We start from the raw sequence: 14,718 nt of genomic DNA, 5'->3' as shown, positions 1-14,718 counted from the left end.
GAAAGGATTTTATTTTTTTTTCCCATCAAAAATGCATAGAAATAATGTGAGAAAGTAGGTGTATGCAGGACTTAAGTCATAGTTTCGTCATCATGTCATTTTGAGTCCTTTTTTAACAGAATAGGAGAGCTGAAGCAACTCAGTGTAGAACCTGGTGAACACCAGAAAGAATGAAAGAGTTGAGGGCAAAGAATAAACAGGGAAAGAGATCACCTATTGCTCCAACCTGTTCTAGTGGTAATTTAACAAGTGATCCACAAAATTTACTTAGAACAAGGTTTCAGTATGCAATTTCACTGAAGACTATTTCTCCATAAATTTTCTGCCTGGTAATTCAAGGACACCTGAACTGGAATTGAAAGTGGACGTTTCTTTGACATTCATAAACAGTCATATAATCCTAAGAGGAAAGGGAGTTAAATCACAACCAGTTCTCAACATTTTCCATTACCTAATATTTTTGTAGCTAAAGCTCAGCTTCCCAGCACTTGATAATCCCATTTTCAGCAACATGCTCCCAGATGTCCCATTGCAGCTTAAGTGCTTAGTGCAGCATGGTAAATTTTGCTAGGGAAACCAGACATACAGTGCTTTAAAAATCTACCTTGTAGTTCTAGCTTACTGTCATTTCTGAGTTTACTCAATTTCTGTGGAACTATATAGGAGACCTCATCCACTCATTAAAAAAAGAAATATCTCTAGAAGAGCCAAAACAGTGTTTTGAACGCATTTTAGCACATGGGTGTGGGGATTTTTTGCTTTTAATTTTGTTTTGTTTTGTTTTTGTAACTTAAAAAAGAATCTCTAAATTCAATACAAGAAAACACAAAGGGAAATAGGAATAATAAATTAAGAATGCTTTATTTTCAGTGGGCAGAATGTTCTTAAAGATGCTGTACCTCGAAACAAAGGAATCTATCACTTCTGCAATATAACAATTCTTGAGAAATATCAATTTATGTTTCTTTGGAGCTAAAGTGCTTCTCTCAGAAAACAAAGTTGGTGATGTGGAGACTCACATCAGTTATACTTCCAAATCTGAGGATTTTTTTTTTTTTTTCGTTTTTCTCTCCATATTCCATATTGCCAGGTTCCACAGTTCGCTCCTAGAAGCTGAACATCAAACTGTGCCCTTTCTGGCTCATGCTCCAGTAAGAATTTTGTGTCTAACAAGTCTGTTGGTGATGCATAGACCACAGGAAAATCTGTGGTTTATGAATCTTTCAGTGGATAGCTGCACAGATAGTATCAGCCAATGTATGTTGTAATAATTTCCTTTACTAAAGCAAGTAACCAGAGATAAAATAGTGTAATTGTTCATACTTTTATTGTTTGCAGAATGTTTGGTCAGTATAGTTGACTCAATGTATAAAAAACCTGTGGTGTCTATGGTGGCTCCTGAGATAAAAAGTTGATTTTGAGATTGTTTCTCTCCTAAAAATTCACATGCAATTTTTCCCGCAGTAAGATTATATAGATTCATAGAGAGACGCTGAAAGGAGCACTAGACAAGCTTGGCAAGGACTGTCTTTGTTATGTTTACAGTACAACGGTACAGTATCTCTTGAACCTTATTTCTATCTGTGTTTTTTTTTTTTTTTTTTGGCAATAATGTGTTACGCAAAGATAACACACTGTTTTGAGATTAAGTAATCAAACGTACTATTATATTTTCCTTACCCCTTTATATACTGACATTAGCATAAAAAGTGGAGTTGATGGCTTGTAACTGAAAAATAGTAAAGGCCAGTTTTCCTTCAAGAGCAGATTTTAATGGCAGTTTTAAAAAGTTAACAAGCAGAATGAAGGAATCATAAATGGAAGTTAACCCATAGCATTGGGAAACTTAGAAATCACTTGTTACTTCCCTGGTAGTGAGCCTAATTTGTTTAAAATAAAATCCATCTGTTCATTTCACAGTCTTTGTTCCACTTCTTACAACAATCCACAGTGGATTACTCCATTACTTTAAAAACTGGCTGCAATTATGATAAGCTAATAACTCTTATTTTGTGGTTTGCTGTAGCAAGATGTTTTGGAGAACAACCAAGATTTCCTTTATTCTTAAAAAAATAATCCAGCTATTGACTTAGTGGTTTGGTTGGTTGGTTGGTTTTCTGCAGCTGGACCTGAGTATTTTCTTGATAAGGCTTCAAGTAAATATATAATCTGATGGCTTTACAAATTTACAATATTTTCTATGGTTGGGGAATCAGCCAAACTCTGCTGTTGGGTATGTAAATGACCCTAACGTCACTTTGATATTTGCTTAGAATGTCACGTATGCCACAAAAGTTTGGGGTTCAGCAATCTGATTTTCATGGCCACATTAAATTTACTTCCTGAAATACACGTTTTCTACAGGGACCAGTTTACTGCTGTGCTCCTGTGTGTCTCCTCTTGAATACATATTATTCCTCTACAGATGTTTTCATGTCTTTTACATTAATAATAACTTTTTCTGATTGATAATTATGTAGGGTGTGAATTTCCAACATTCGTTCGGTGACTATTCACTAATCTAGAAATATGAGTGAGTTTTTGAATGTGTACTTCAGAGAGTTTATAAACCTGTATAAAGAAATCATTAATTTTAGTTTAAATTCAAGATTCTCAAGTCCTGGTATTATTTTGTGTTTTATTAATGAATCCTTTAAAGAAAATTTTTGTGTTTTTTGAATGGATTTGATAGCTTTTTTTAAATTGTTTATGTAGATGATCTTCTTTGTTGAGTGCAAATTATTGACCTGGTACTCTATTTATAATTTTTCCCTAGTTCTGCAATACTTTTAGTTAGCTGTAACTTATTAAAAAACACAAAAATGAAATGGGGATATTAATGGTGAGTGGTTGAAATTTGAGAGTTTTCAAATGCATGTTAGGATATTTCAACACTTTGTTCAGTGTAATTTTACATTTTTTTCATTACTTAAGTAATTAAGAAAATCATTAGGGTTGAATTACAGTAAATTTTTATACATGTCAGTACTCTACACAAACTAATTTTATCTCCCAGTGGACAGCAATAATTTAGATTTTTTTTTTAATTCTGCCTAATTTATTCTTACTGACAGAAGGGGGAAATATTAACCTTACAATTTTTGCTAAGTAGCATGAATATTGTTGTTAGTTCTTAATAATCTCCATGCCTTCAAAAACTTGTTCTTCTATATTTTGAAGTGAAACATACAGATATACAGGGTACTGTAATAAAATGTGTTTACAGTATTTATCCCCTGGGTTTGCGGTAATAGAAAGGGGGAAGTGCAGTGACAGATATAACTTGCAATAGTTGCTAGTGTTATGTGCCTTTGAATCATTTTCTTTAATTCATTATTTTTTGTACCTTAAGTGAAGGTTAGTGGATCAGTTTAATTTATGTTACAGCAGGTATGTTAATACGTTCTTAAAGCTTTTCTAATTTTACTAACTCTCCAAATCATTTTAAATAAGTAAGGTAAATGATTTGATAGTATGGATGGTTTTGAACTGGTTGTAGACTGTTCTATTTTACTTTTTAGGTTTAAAGCACTGCTAGAGTAGAGATAGAACTTATCAGTGATATTTGGCTTTTTTATGCTTTCATTTTGTACTGTATGTGATTAGTGGGGATTTTTTATTTATTTTTTTTTACCACAATAGGTGTGCCCACTGTAGTGGCTTTTTTTTAAATATTCCTATAGTTTGCACTGTGTGATTCATTTGAATTGAGCTTACAAGTCAATCCCTTTTTGTAGCCATCTGCTTTGTACCTTGACAAGTATGAAAATAATCAAAAATATCACTGTGCTTAACAGTGAGGCTGTATATTTCTCTGTTTCTGAATGTGAATTGCATTTAGCAAGACTTGTCTAGTTAAAAGGCAGTTAAACTAGTAATCATACATGATCCATTTTTAGCTGTCGTTTGTAGAAAAAGGGCTGCAAAGTGATATGTGGTGATAACAAATTCAGAAGGAAAAGAATATGAAATTCAGATAGCAGCTTGAATGATTTGCTGTTAGCATGGGGCCCAATAACACTACAAAGCTATAAACTCTGTCTTTCTAGATTGCCCAGTTAGGTGGCAGAGATGCAATTTGTCTTTTCTGAAGCCGCCTGCTGCTTGCTAGCTCCATCTCCTGTCACAGCCTATTAGCTCCCCAAGAAAATTGGTGGGAAATTGCCTGCAGATTGTAGGAAATTGCATCTCCAGGCCCTGGAAAAAATGTAGGATAGCACAACACTGACCCTCCCAGAGCAGCTATTAATACAGCAAAAGCTGACCTTTGGCATGGTGTGAAACGACTTTGCTATTTGCTGAATAAAGACTGTATTATGTGTGGTTGAAGGAGGGTACAAATTATTATCCTGGCTATGCCTGTAGCCAGCCTGCTGCAGGAAGCTTAAGTATTAGTGACAGGTTTTGCTGTTCCCCACTCTTTCCTCGTGGAAGAAGGGAGATGATACATTAGAGGATCATCAGGAAATTTCGTTGTAAGATGGGCAGAAGCCACCATGTAAATTATGGTAGTATATTCAGTGTATGAAGGTATAGTGACAAAACTAAAAGATGTCTTAAGAAGCTAATTTCAACTAAAATTATTGCTTGTGCTTGGCCCAGTTTTGGTCAGAAAAGGAACAACTTTGTGGCCATATACATTCTGTGTGTATATCCATAACAGATATTTTATTTGGGGGCAGTTATAATGAAATGGAGCTGATTTGTTCTGTAACTGCTGAGAGTCAAAGTCATGGGACACACATCAATTCTGATGGATTTTTGCATGAAATTTCTTGCCACTAGGAAACTCACCCTTGTCTTGTTTAAACAAATTCACGTGTTCTTTATGGTGTGATAATGCAATGAGTTTCATACTCTGTCATTTCTACTAGAGCTACCTGATGATCTTGTACTTTACCTCTGTTTTATAGGGCCTTTCAATAAAAGAATTCTCTTTTCTGAGAGGGGATATGTAGAAGTAGTTTGCAACATAAATAATAATGATAAATAAAGGCCAACATTTTCTTTGAGTTTGTGATTTTACTTAGTAGGTTCAAATCCTCCTTAGGAAGGCATATGTGTGAATCAGAATGATACATTGATCAGGAGAAGTGAGTGTGAGGAGGGTATCAACAAGGAAAAAGTCGTTTAGCAATCAAGAATATTGCTGTTTTCAAACTCAGCTGAGATCTGTTGGTAACTGGTGGCTGCCCGGGGATCTGAGTGAAATCAGTATGATCATTTCCTATTGTATTAGTACCCGCTAATGTAAATGAGCTGACATGGCTTACTAATGCTCACACAACTGATTAGAGAAAATTAGTGGCCTGCCTTATGTAGTCAGGGCAGAGGAGCTGAACATAAGGCAGCACGACAAAATGAGTGCTGCTGGTGATTTAAAGCACACTTGAAAGGGATCAAGAGCACTTCGTATTACGGGGCTCGCTGGGCTTCTATTTTGAATGCTTATGGTCATGCATGCACATGTATGTCAATCTGAAATGCTAATCTGTTGAGACATTGTCTTTCTAAATTAGTCATAGCACCTCTCATGGAAGTTATACAGTTCAATACCATGTGTCTTTCCTTGTAAAACACAAACACAGGAACTGAAGAGCTGTGATGCTTGAGACTTTTTTCTATATTTACAATAGCTGTTCATCTTCCAAGATGTTACATACTAATTGCATTCTCAAAATAAACCTTGCCATTCAGGAACAAATGTGGGGTTTTTGTACAATGTAATACCTATAAAGTATGAACAAAGAACATTTAGAAGAGACAGAATGTGCTCTGGCTGATCACTGAATTTGCCTTCTTTTCTTACAAATAAACAAGATTAGGTGATACAATATCCTGAAATAATTACTTCTGGCTGATGGGATTATGAACACTCCTACCTGCATGCCTCCTCAAGCTTTAATGAGGCCAAACCCATTATAATACACAGCATGAGGAGGTAAGAAATCATTCTTGTGTGAAAAGCAGAAGCTTGTCACAAATTCAGAGTTGCAAGCTCTTGTTTTGTTATGGATAGAACTAAAAAACAAACAAACAACAACAAAAAAAAAAAAAACACAAAAACAAACAAACAAAAAAGACTGGGCTGTGAAGCATTTGGAGCACACCAGGGTTGATGGGGTAAAAAAGAACTCACACAAACCAGTTCTCAGCCAGCACTACATGACTGGAAAAGATGTGCAGACCATAAGTAGCACCCTTCATCCTGGAACAGTTTGAGCTCCAGCAGAAGACAAGGCACGCAGCTGTGCTTGCTTTCTTTTTCTGTAATTAGTTCAAAGAGTTCATTGTAAATCTAAGCTCTGGTCAGTCTGAGTCAGGTCACATTTTTTGTATTGCATAAGTACAGCCAATAACAGAATCAGAAAAGAAAAAAAAAAAATCAAGTTCTTTAATCATCCTGGCTCTTTCCTTTCTTTATTTCCTAATTATTATTTTTAAGTGTTGTCTTCCTTTGCAACACTTCTCACCATACTATAAAAATACAGCTTTTTTTGCCAATCTTTGTTCAAATTTCCAATATTTCAAATGTCTTAAAATGGTTCTAATTTACTACAGTATCCTGTTGAATAACAATACTTTGTGGGTGTCATTTTTTTGAGTAGTAGTTCATTGTACACAGAGTCATGTTCACTGTCATTCACTGAAACAATTCAGGTTTACTTTTTTCATGCTCTCCATTAATTGTTTCCACTGGATGTTTAATTTCATGAGACAGCTTATCTGAGCATTCCTGGGCTCTGCCAAAATATCATTTCTCTTGCATGTACCTTTCTGACACACCAGCTGAGAGCAAACAAACCTCGTCCCCACTGTTTGCTCTTAAAAGCCATCTGCTATAAGGCAAAATCTAATAGTGCTTGGTACAGTTAGCTAACAAGCTTATATTTCTATGAAATATCCCAAAGCTACACTGGAGACTAACAAAAAAAAATCATTGTTTTGGTTATAAAAAAAAAAAGTCTCTAAGCAGGGCTATAATAAGAGCACAGCCCTTCTAAAGGCTTTCAGTGACAGGACAGGTTGGAGGGAGCAAGCTGAAATAAGAGGGGGAAGATGAAGAGCAAAGCTTCCATTTTGGAGAGTTTTTTCTCATGAGTACTTAGACACAAGGTGGGTGGGAGATGGCTGGGGCCTCTTTGGCTACAGGAGAGACCAGTGATGTGCATAGCCCTGGGAACAGCGCTTTGGAGGGACCTCACATGCTATGGCTTGGCATACCCCTAGTGATGTTGGTGTGGGCAGTGACAATGTGCCCAGCAGATGGTGGGGTAGGGCATGGCCTCCTGCACTCAGCCATCCCCAGGGCGTGAGGATGGCTGTAGGACTGGGCTGCTGGATGGGGAATTGAGGGAGGGTCTGGCCTTTGGGTCCCGCTGGGAGAAGGGTCACCAAGGGAAGTTGAGGAGAGAAGAGTGTGGACAGTGGGAAACCAAAGTCAGAGGTATAGGATAAATAAATCTCTTTTGGGTGAGGATGAGCATGTGAATGGATAATTTACATCTCCATCTTTAAGCGTTGTTTGGAGGCTGGCGTTGCCCAAGATGTTCCAGAGGTGAGTGAAGAAAAAGGCCTGGAGGAGAGCAGTTTGAAGGATGGTATTTGATGTTGGCTTGCTGTTGCTGTTTCTACTCATGAGGTGTCAGCTGAGTCAATGATGAACTTGTCATCTCTCTCACCTTCCTGCAACAAGCTGCTCTGCAACAGATCTGAAGCATGTGAGGGAAAAGAACGATGCACCCTGGTTCTGCTGCCTCTCTCCAGCCAGGGTGAAGGACTGTTTTGTCTGAGTCTTCTTTGCTGAAGAGAAAGGTGACTGTCGATTGGATTGGAAAGGAGCACCCTTCTTCTGCCATCAGGAAAGACTTTCCATTTGCAGAGGAAACGGAGATATGTTAGAAATAGCAGATGCAAGCTCCAATGCAGTTGTAACACCAGAAAGGTAAGCCAAGACTTTATACTTGATTGAAGAGAACAGGATGGAATATTACATTTTTGTTATACAACTAAATACATCAAACCAGGACACTCTGTTGGATGTTCTCTTTTTTTCTTAGTACCTTCAGGAAAAAAGGCAATGGAAGAGCAAATATCCAAGCAAATGTTTATCTGTATGCTTGATAAGTTCCTGAGAAATGGTCCTGTCCTGCCAGGCGATGGCTAACCACTGTGGTTAAAGTGTAATGTGTTTTTGGCAGAGACCTAGACATTCTGGTTCTGAGCCAGCTTGCTTGGATTGTTCTAATGAAAATGGGATATAGAGAGAGAGTACCATGACAGTACTATCTTCCCAGAAAAACAGCTTTACTTGTAAGGAATTTTGCCTTCCTCTTCAAGAAAATAATATCTAGAAAAGACTGAAAATTCTGAGTGCAAATGTGTTGATGATTAACACTTTATCAGTAGTGCTGGAGACTTTGGAACCTCGATGTAGGTAATAGATGAGGTATTTGCACAGGTAAAGCCTCTGCTTTTTGCAGCATGGAAAATATGAGGTCTGAATCTTCAGGTTGTGAGAAACATCTCATACAATTTTCTTCAGACAGGATCTTCTGTCAAGCTATTTTATTCACAATTGTAATGGTGGGCATCCTGTCAATCAGGAGCACATTTTAGTAAGCAAATCATAACCTTTTATTCCCTATTACCTGACACCCGATCACCTCCTGTTTCTTCAGTGGATGAGTACTCCAGGTTCACAGGCTAATCGATGCTCCTCTACACCGTATATGTACAATTTTTCTTTTTTTCAACCCTTTAATTTCTCCTTTCTTATGTTTTGAGAACTTGTGATCTATGTTTTACTCTTCTCACACTGCTCAACCTGTTTTTCTCAAGCTTCTACCTTCTACCTTATTTTGGAAGAGTCAGGCCTTCTACTGTCCACTTACCTACTTAGCATTTCTCCTTGTTATGACTACACAACTACCTTTGAATACAGAAAACTAGTTCTCTACTGCAACTTTGTTTCTCACAAGGTCTGCTTTGTCCAAGGGGGGAACAGTGTAAACTTTTGGATCTGTTGTTGCTGTGGTCAGAGCTGAATAAGGATATCAGGTTGTGACTTCAATAACTCCTGTTTTGGAACTAACACAGGCTGGTATCACAGACTGCTGAATGCTGTATGGCATTCACCTTCAAAAAAAAACCTTTGGTAGTCCTACTGAAAATTCTTTGTTCCTCATTCTTTGCAAACTAGTAAATAATACAGAAAATTGCAGGTATCACTCAAAGACTTTGTTGCTTTTCTAGGATTGGTTCTATAGAAAACCTTAAAAGTGAATTTCATATTGTGTAGGTTCTGTTAATGTCTTCTATGGTGACAGAATCTTCTTCTGTCAGGAACAGAATAGTGTTCTGCCCTGTTGCTTTGAAATGTACCACTATATGTGCTATCACAAGTGTCTCTCCCACTACACTACTACTTTAAAGTCTGAGGCTTATCATTGGCAATTTCCCATGCTTTCATCCAAAGCCTGAAAATATGCCTCAAGCAAGACATTCAATCAAAAGTAAAACATTGTCAGTTATTTGACTCTCCGTCTAGCTCCTTGGGAGGTATAGCTTGCCGCTACACCAGTGTGAAGAAACTCATGTTACAAAAGCAAAATGAAAGAAAACAGAAATTAAACAATAAGAACAGCTTCAGCTCTGAGCAATTGACTGAGTATCCCAGAGCAATCAAGTTTCCCCTTCTATAAAATCAACTTTAATTTGATCTTACTTTCACTGACATTTTCTGTTGCAGTTTTGAGCTTTTTAAAGAATAGTTTGCTTTTTGAATGTCTCTGATCAGAGGTGGGAAGGATTTTTTTTTTCCTTGTCTTTTGTGCGTTATAGGGTTTCACACAAGTATAACATTCAACCCTCTTTTGTACAGTCCTAAGGAATCACTGTGATAAGTGAGCTGGGGTGCTGGACTATTCCACAAGAATTAGTAAATCAGGACTTACCTCTTTAGATGAAACTAGCTATAGATAGTATGAAATCCCGATCTGCTGAGCTTTGGCTGTAGCTTAGGAAGTTACAGTGTTCAGTATCTTGTGCCACAAGAAGTTGTTTTGTTATTTCTGTTTGCTTTGCAATGAATGTCATGTGTAATCAATATGTGTTTCATTTCCTGCTGTGGGTAGAGGGATGGATGCTGTTTCAGAACTACTTATTCAGGCATCCAGTGGGAAAGCTGTTTGGGAATAAATAAATAATTTACGCGTCCACCAATGGTGTCCTCAGTTATGCATGCTAGGCATTGCTAACACCTATGTATGCTTCAGCCACTTCTCTCCTGTTGGTCCCATAAAACTACCCCACTCATTTAGTAAAGCCCTCTAGTTCTTTTTTTCTAGACTTTCTTGATGACCACTTCACTAAAACTAAGGAAGAAACATAATCATCATGTCAAACCTTACCATAAAGGCCTCTGGCCTACTGTTAGCTCCTTTCCCACAAAACCATTTCTTAGCAAAATTACTGATTACTGGGAGGCCTCATCTGTCCATCACAGGACCACAAAAAAAGTTTAGATCAAAAGGACAAGGACAAGTTCAAAGATAAGGCGGATTGCTTAGGACCTATGCAGTTTAGTTTTGAGTAACTCCAAGAATGGAGATACAGCTGCTTTTCTGGATAGCATGTTTCAGTGCTTAACTGTTCTTCTTCATATATATATATATGTGTGTGTGTGTGTGTACATTTATATACATATACACACACACACACACACACACACATAGATATTATAATGAAAACATATATAATAATCTTATGTTCTCACATAATGAGAACAATTAAGCATATTTCCAGTCAGAGTAAGAACTGTTGCCTCTTCTCCTTTGGCTGCACAGTCCAGAAAGCTGTGCACAGTCCTGACAGGCAGAAATAGTTTGACAGAAAAAATCATTTGTGGGTGGTTCTTTCTCCTGATGACCATCTCCTTTGCAAGAAGATCAGGAAGGGGACCAGTAAAACCGCTGTTTTGGACTTCCGGAGGGCTGAATTTGAGCTGTTCAGGACACTGGTTGGTAGAGTCCCTTGGGAGGCAGTTCTGAAGGGCAGGGGAGTCCAGGAAGGCTGGGTGCTCTTCAAGAAGGAAATCTTAATGGCTCAGGAGTGGTCTGTCCCCATGTGCTCAAAGACGAGCTGGCAGGGAAGAAGACCGGCCTGGCTGAACAGAGAATTGTGGCTTGAGGTTAAGAGAAAAAAGAGGGCTACAATCTTTGGAAAAGAGGGTGGGTCACTCGAGAGGACTATAAGGATGTTGTGAGGCAGTGCAGGGACAAAATTAGAAAGGCCAAAACTCATCTGGGGCTCAACGTGGCTACCGCCGTCAAAGACAACAAAAAATGTTTTTACAAATACATCAACGCAAAACGGAGGACTAAGGAGAATCTGCAGCCTTTACTGGATGTGGGGGGGAACTCAGTTACAAAAGATGAGAAAAAGGTGGAGGTGCTTAATGCCTTCTTTGCCTCAGTCTTTAGCAGCAAAACCAGTTGCTTCCTGGATATCCAGTACCCTGAGCTGGTGGAAGGGGATGGGGAGCAGAATGTGGCCCTCACTATGAGGTTTGGCATCCTGCTACGACACTTGGATGTACACAAGTCAATGGGGCCTGATGGGATCCACCCGAGGATACTGAGAGAGCTGGCAGAGGAGCTGGCCAAGCTGCTTTCCATCATTTTTCAACAGTCCTGGCTATCGGGGGAGATCCCAGTAAACTGACAGCTAGCAAACATGACACCCATCTACAAGAAGGGCCGGAGGGTAGACCCAGGGATCTATAGGCCTGTTAGTTTGACCTCAGTGCCAGGGAAGCTCATGGAGCAGATTATCATGAATGTCATCACATGGCACTTGCAGGGCAAGCAGGTGATCAGGCCCAGTCAGCATGGGTTTATGAAAGGCAGGTCCTGCTTGACGAACCTGATCTCCTTCTATGACAAAGTGACATGCTTGGTAGATGAGGGAAAGGCTGTGGATGTGGTCTACCTTGACTTCAGCAAGGCTTTTGACACTGTTTCCTACAGCATTCTCCTCAAGAAACTGGCTGCTCACAGTTTGGACTGGCATATACTTAATTGGGTTAAAAACTGGCTGGATAGCTGAGCCCAAAGAGTCGTGGTGAATGGAGTCAAATCCAGTTGGAGGCCGGTCACTAGTGGCGTCCCCCAGGGCTTGGTACTGGGGCCTGTCCTCTTTAATATCTTTATTGATGATCTGGATGAGGGGATCGAGTGCACCCTCAGTAAGTTTGCACAGGACACCAAGGTAGGTGCATGTGTTGATCTGCTTGAGGGTAGGAAAGCTCTGCAGGAGGATCTGGATAGGCTGCACCGATGGGCTGAGGCCAACTGTATGAAGTTCAACAAGGCCAAGTACCAGGTCCTCCACCTGGGGCACAACAACCCCAAGTAGAGCTAGAGACTGGGAGATGAGTGGTTGGATAGCTGTCTGGCAGAGAAGGACCTGGGAGTATTGGCTGACAGTCGGCTGAATATGAGCCAGCAGTGTGCTCAGGTGGCCAAGAAGGCCAACGGCAGCCTGGCTTGTATCAGAAGCAGTGTTGCCAGCAGGGCTAGGGAAGTGATTGTCCCCCTGTACTCGGCTCTGGTGAGGCTGCACCTCGAGTACTGTGTTCAGTTTTGGGCCCCTTGCTACAAGAAGGACATGGAGGTGCTCGAGAGAGTCCAGAGAAGGGCGATGAAGCTGGTGAGGGGCCTGGAGAACAAGTCCTACGAGGAGCGGCTGAGGGAGCTGGGCTTGTTCAGCCTCGAGAAAAGGAGACTCAGGGGCGACCTTATCGCTCTTTATAAGTACCTTAAAGGAGGCTGTAGTGAGGTGGGGGTTGGTGTATTCTACCGCGTGCCTGGTAACAGGACGAGGGGGAATGGGCTAAAGTTGCACCAGGGATGTTTTAGGTTAGATATTAGGAAGAACTTCTTTACTGAGAGGGTTGTGAGGCATTGGAATGGGCTGCCGAGGGAAGTGGTTGAGTCACCATCCCTGGAGGTTTTTAAAAGATGTTTAGATGTTGAACTGAGCGATATGGTTTAGTGGTGGATTTTTAAGTGTTAGGTTAGAGGTTGGACTTGGTGATCTTGAGGTCTCTTCCAACCTAGACAATTCTGTGATTCTGTGAAGTTAGACTGCCTTCCTATTCCCTTCATTGTTCCACTCATAGTCCTTGTTCAGTTTCTGTTCTATACTCCTCATCTACAAATCGTAATCTGCATTAACTAATGATAGCAAGGCATAATGTGCCATCGAGAGTAGTAGTAGACAAAACAGGACGAATTGAAAAGAGAGGAGATTAGACAGGAAAGGGGAAACAACAATGAAGGTGACAATGGCTGGGATGAGAGGAGCTAGAAAAGACAACATTATGTAGGGAGAAAAAAAAAAGAATTCTAACTTTTCCATTGGTATGACTCAGTCTTGAGTGGGCTGCAAACTCCTGTCATGTCCCTCCCCACCTTCTCCTTTTACTTGGTGTGAAGAAGGAATTCATACCATAAAAATACCATTGTTGTTTCCATCCTTGAGAACTTAAAGCTGTGAAAATCACTCTCTCCGATGCAGCAGCTGAGGTCCCTTCTCACTAACTACAAGCGCAACACTTGCACATAGGATGGACTTTACAGAGAAGGACTTATTGTTAGGTGAACTGCAAAAGTACTAGATACTTTTTATGTGCTTTCATTGTGTCTGAGCTGTTCTAAATGCACTTTGTATAACCTGAGCAATTATGGAACTAGTGTATGCACTGGAATAAGCCTGCTTAGTGACAATGATAGGAAACATGGATATAAGATGAGAGCCATTCCTGTCTGAAAGCTTTCCTCTGGACAGCCTTAGTGGAGAAGACTGGAAGGACTCTACCTCTACTCTTGGTGCTGCCGGATATGTGCATGTGTCCCGAAGCAGTGCATTGGACCAGAAGAGATTCTAAGAGAGCTGTTCTCCTACACCTCCTGCTTGCAAATGTGGCTACTATAAAAGCCCTACTAAGTTCTCATCCAAGGAGACACCATGTACTCTAATATGGCATTGAAATTCACAGATTAAATTTGTTAGTTATCAATTTTAAGTCCAAGTTCCTCTTAGGCAGAAGCCCTGCTTCTTGAGAGTAATGACCATGGACCAAGAACTGTGTGGGTATTGTCAGTACGATAACATGTGGCCTAGCAGATGAAATGCAGTACTTAATATGGCTTGTAGACACAGCTGAACAAATTGCTCCAGAAGCTTCAGGGGTCACTGCAGTGTAAACAGAAAACATGGGTGACCTGTGCTGTGCTCTCAAGACATAATAAATACATTCCTTGTGCTGCTGCTTACCTTCTTCTGAGTCAAATATTTTAACACACTGTGGGATTCTTTTCTGGACAAATGTCTGAGACTCAATTTCCCATATTTCAAAATGGATTTTTTTGTTATCTTTGAGCGGTTGCGTTTAAGTACATTTAGAGCTTCAAAGGCTTTATGTGGCATAATATAAGGGTCTGCTTATAAAATTCCATCTCCAGGAAGAAAAATTAAAATCTTTATGGTAAGATGGCCATGATCTGGCTGTAAGATGTAAAGTTCATTCAGTTTGGTAAAGAGCAAGTACCTTATGTTAAGTGAAGGTTTGTGCTACTTCAGTGTCCACTAAACCTTCTTCTTCACTTATGTGCTATCTGGGTATTTTTATTTGTTGATTTCTATCTTGTTCAT

The sequence above is a fragment of the Anas platyrhynchos genome, chromosome Z (genome assembly GCF_047663525.1).
Source record: "Anas platyrhynchos isolate ZD024472 breed Pekin duck chromosome Z, IASCAAS_PekinDuck_T2T, whole genome shotgun sequence".
Lineage (NCBI taxonomy): Eukaryota > Metazoa > Chordata > Aves > Anseriformes > Anatidae > Anas > Anas platyrhynchos.
Note: the sequence above shows the minus strand (reverse complement) of the source record.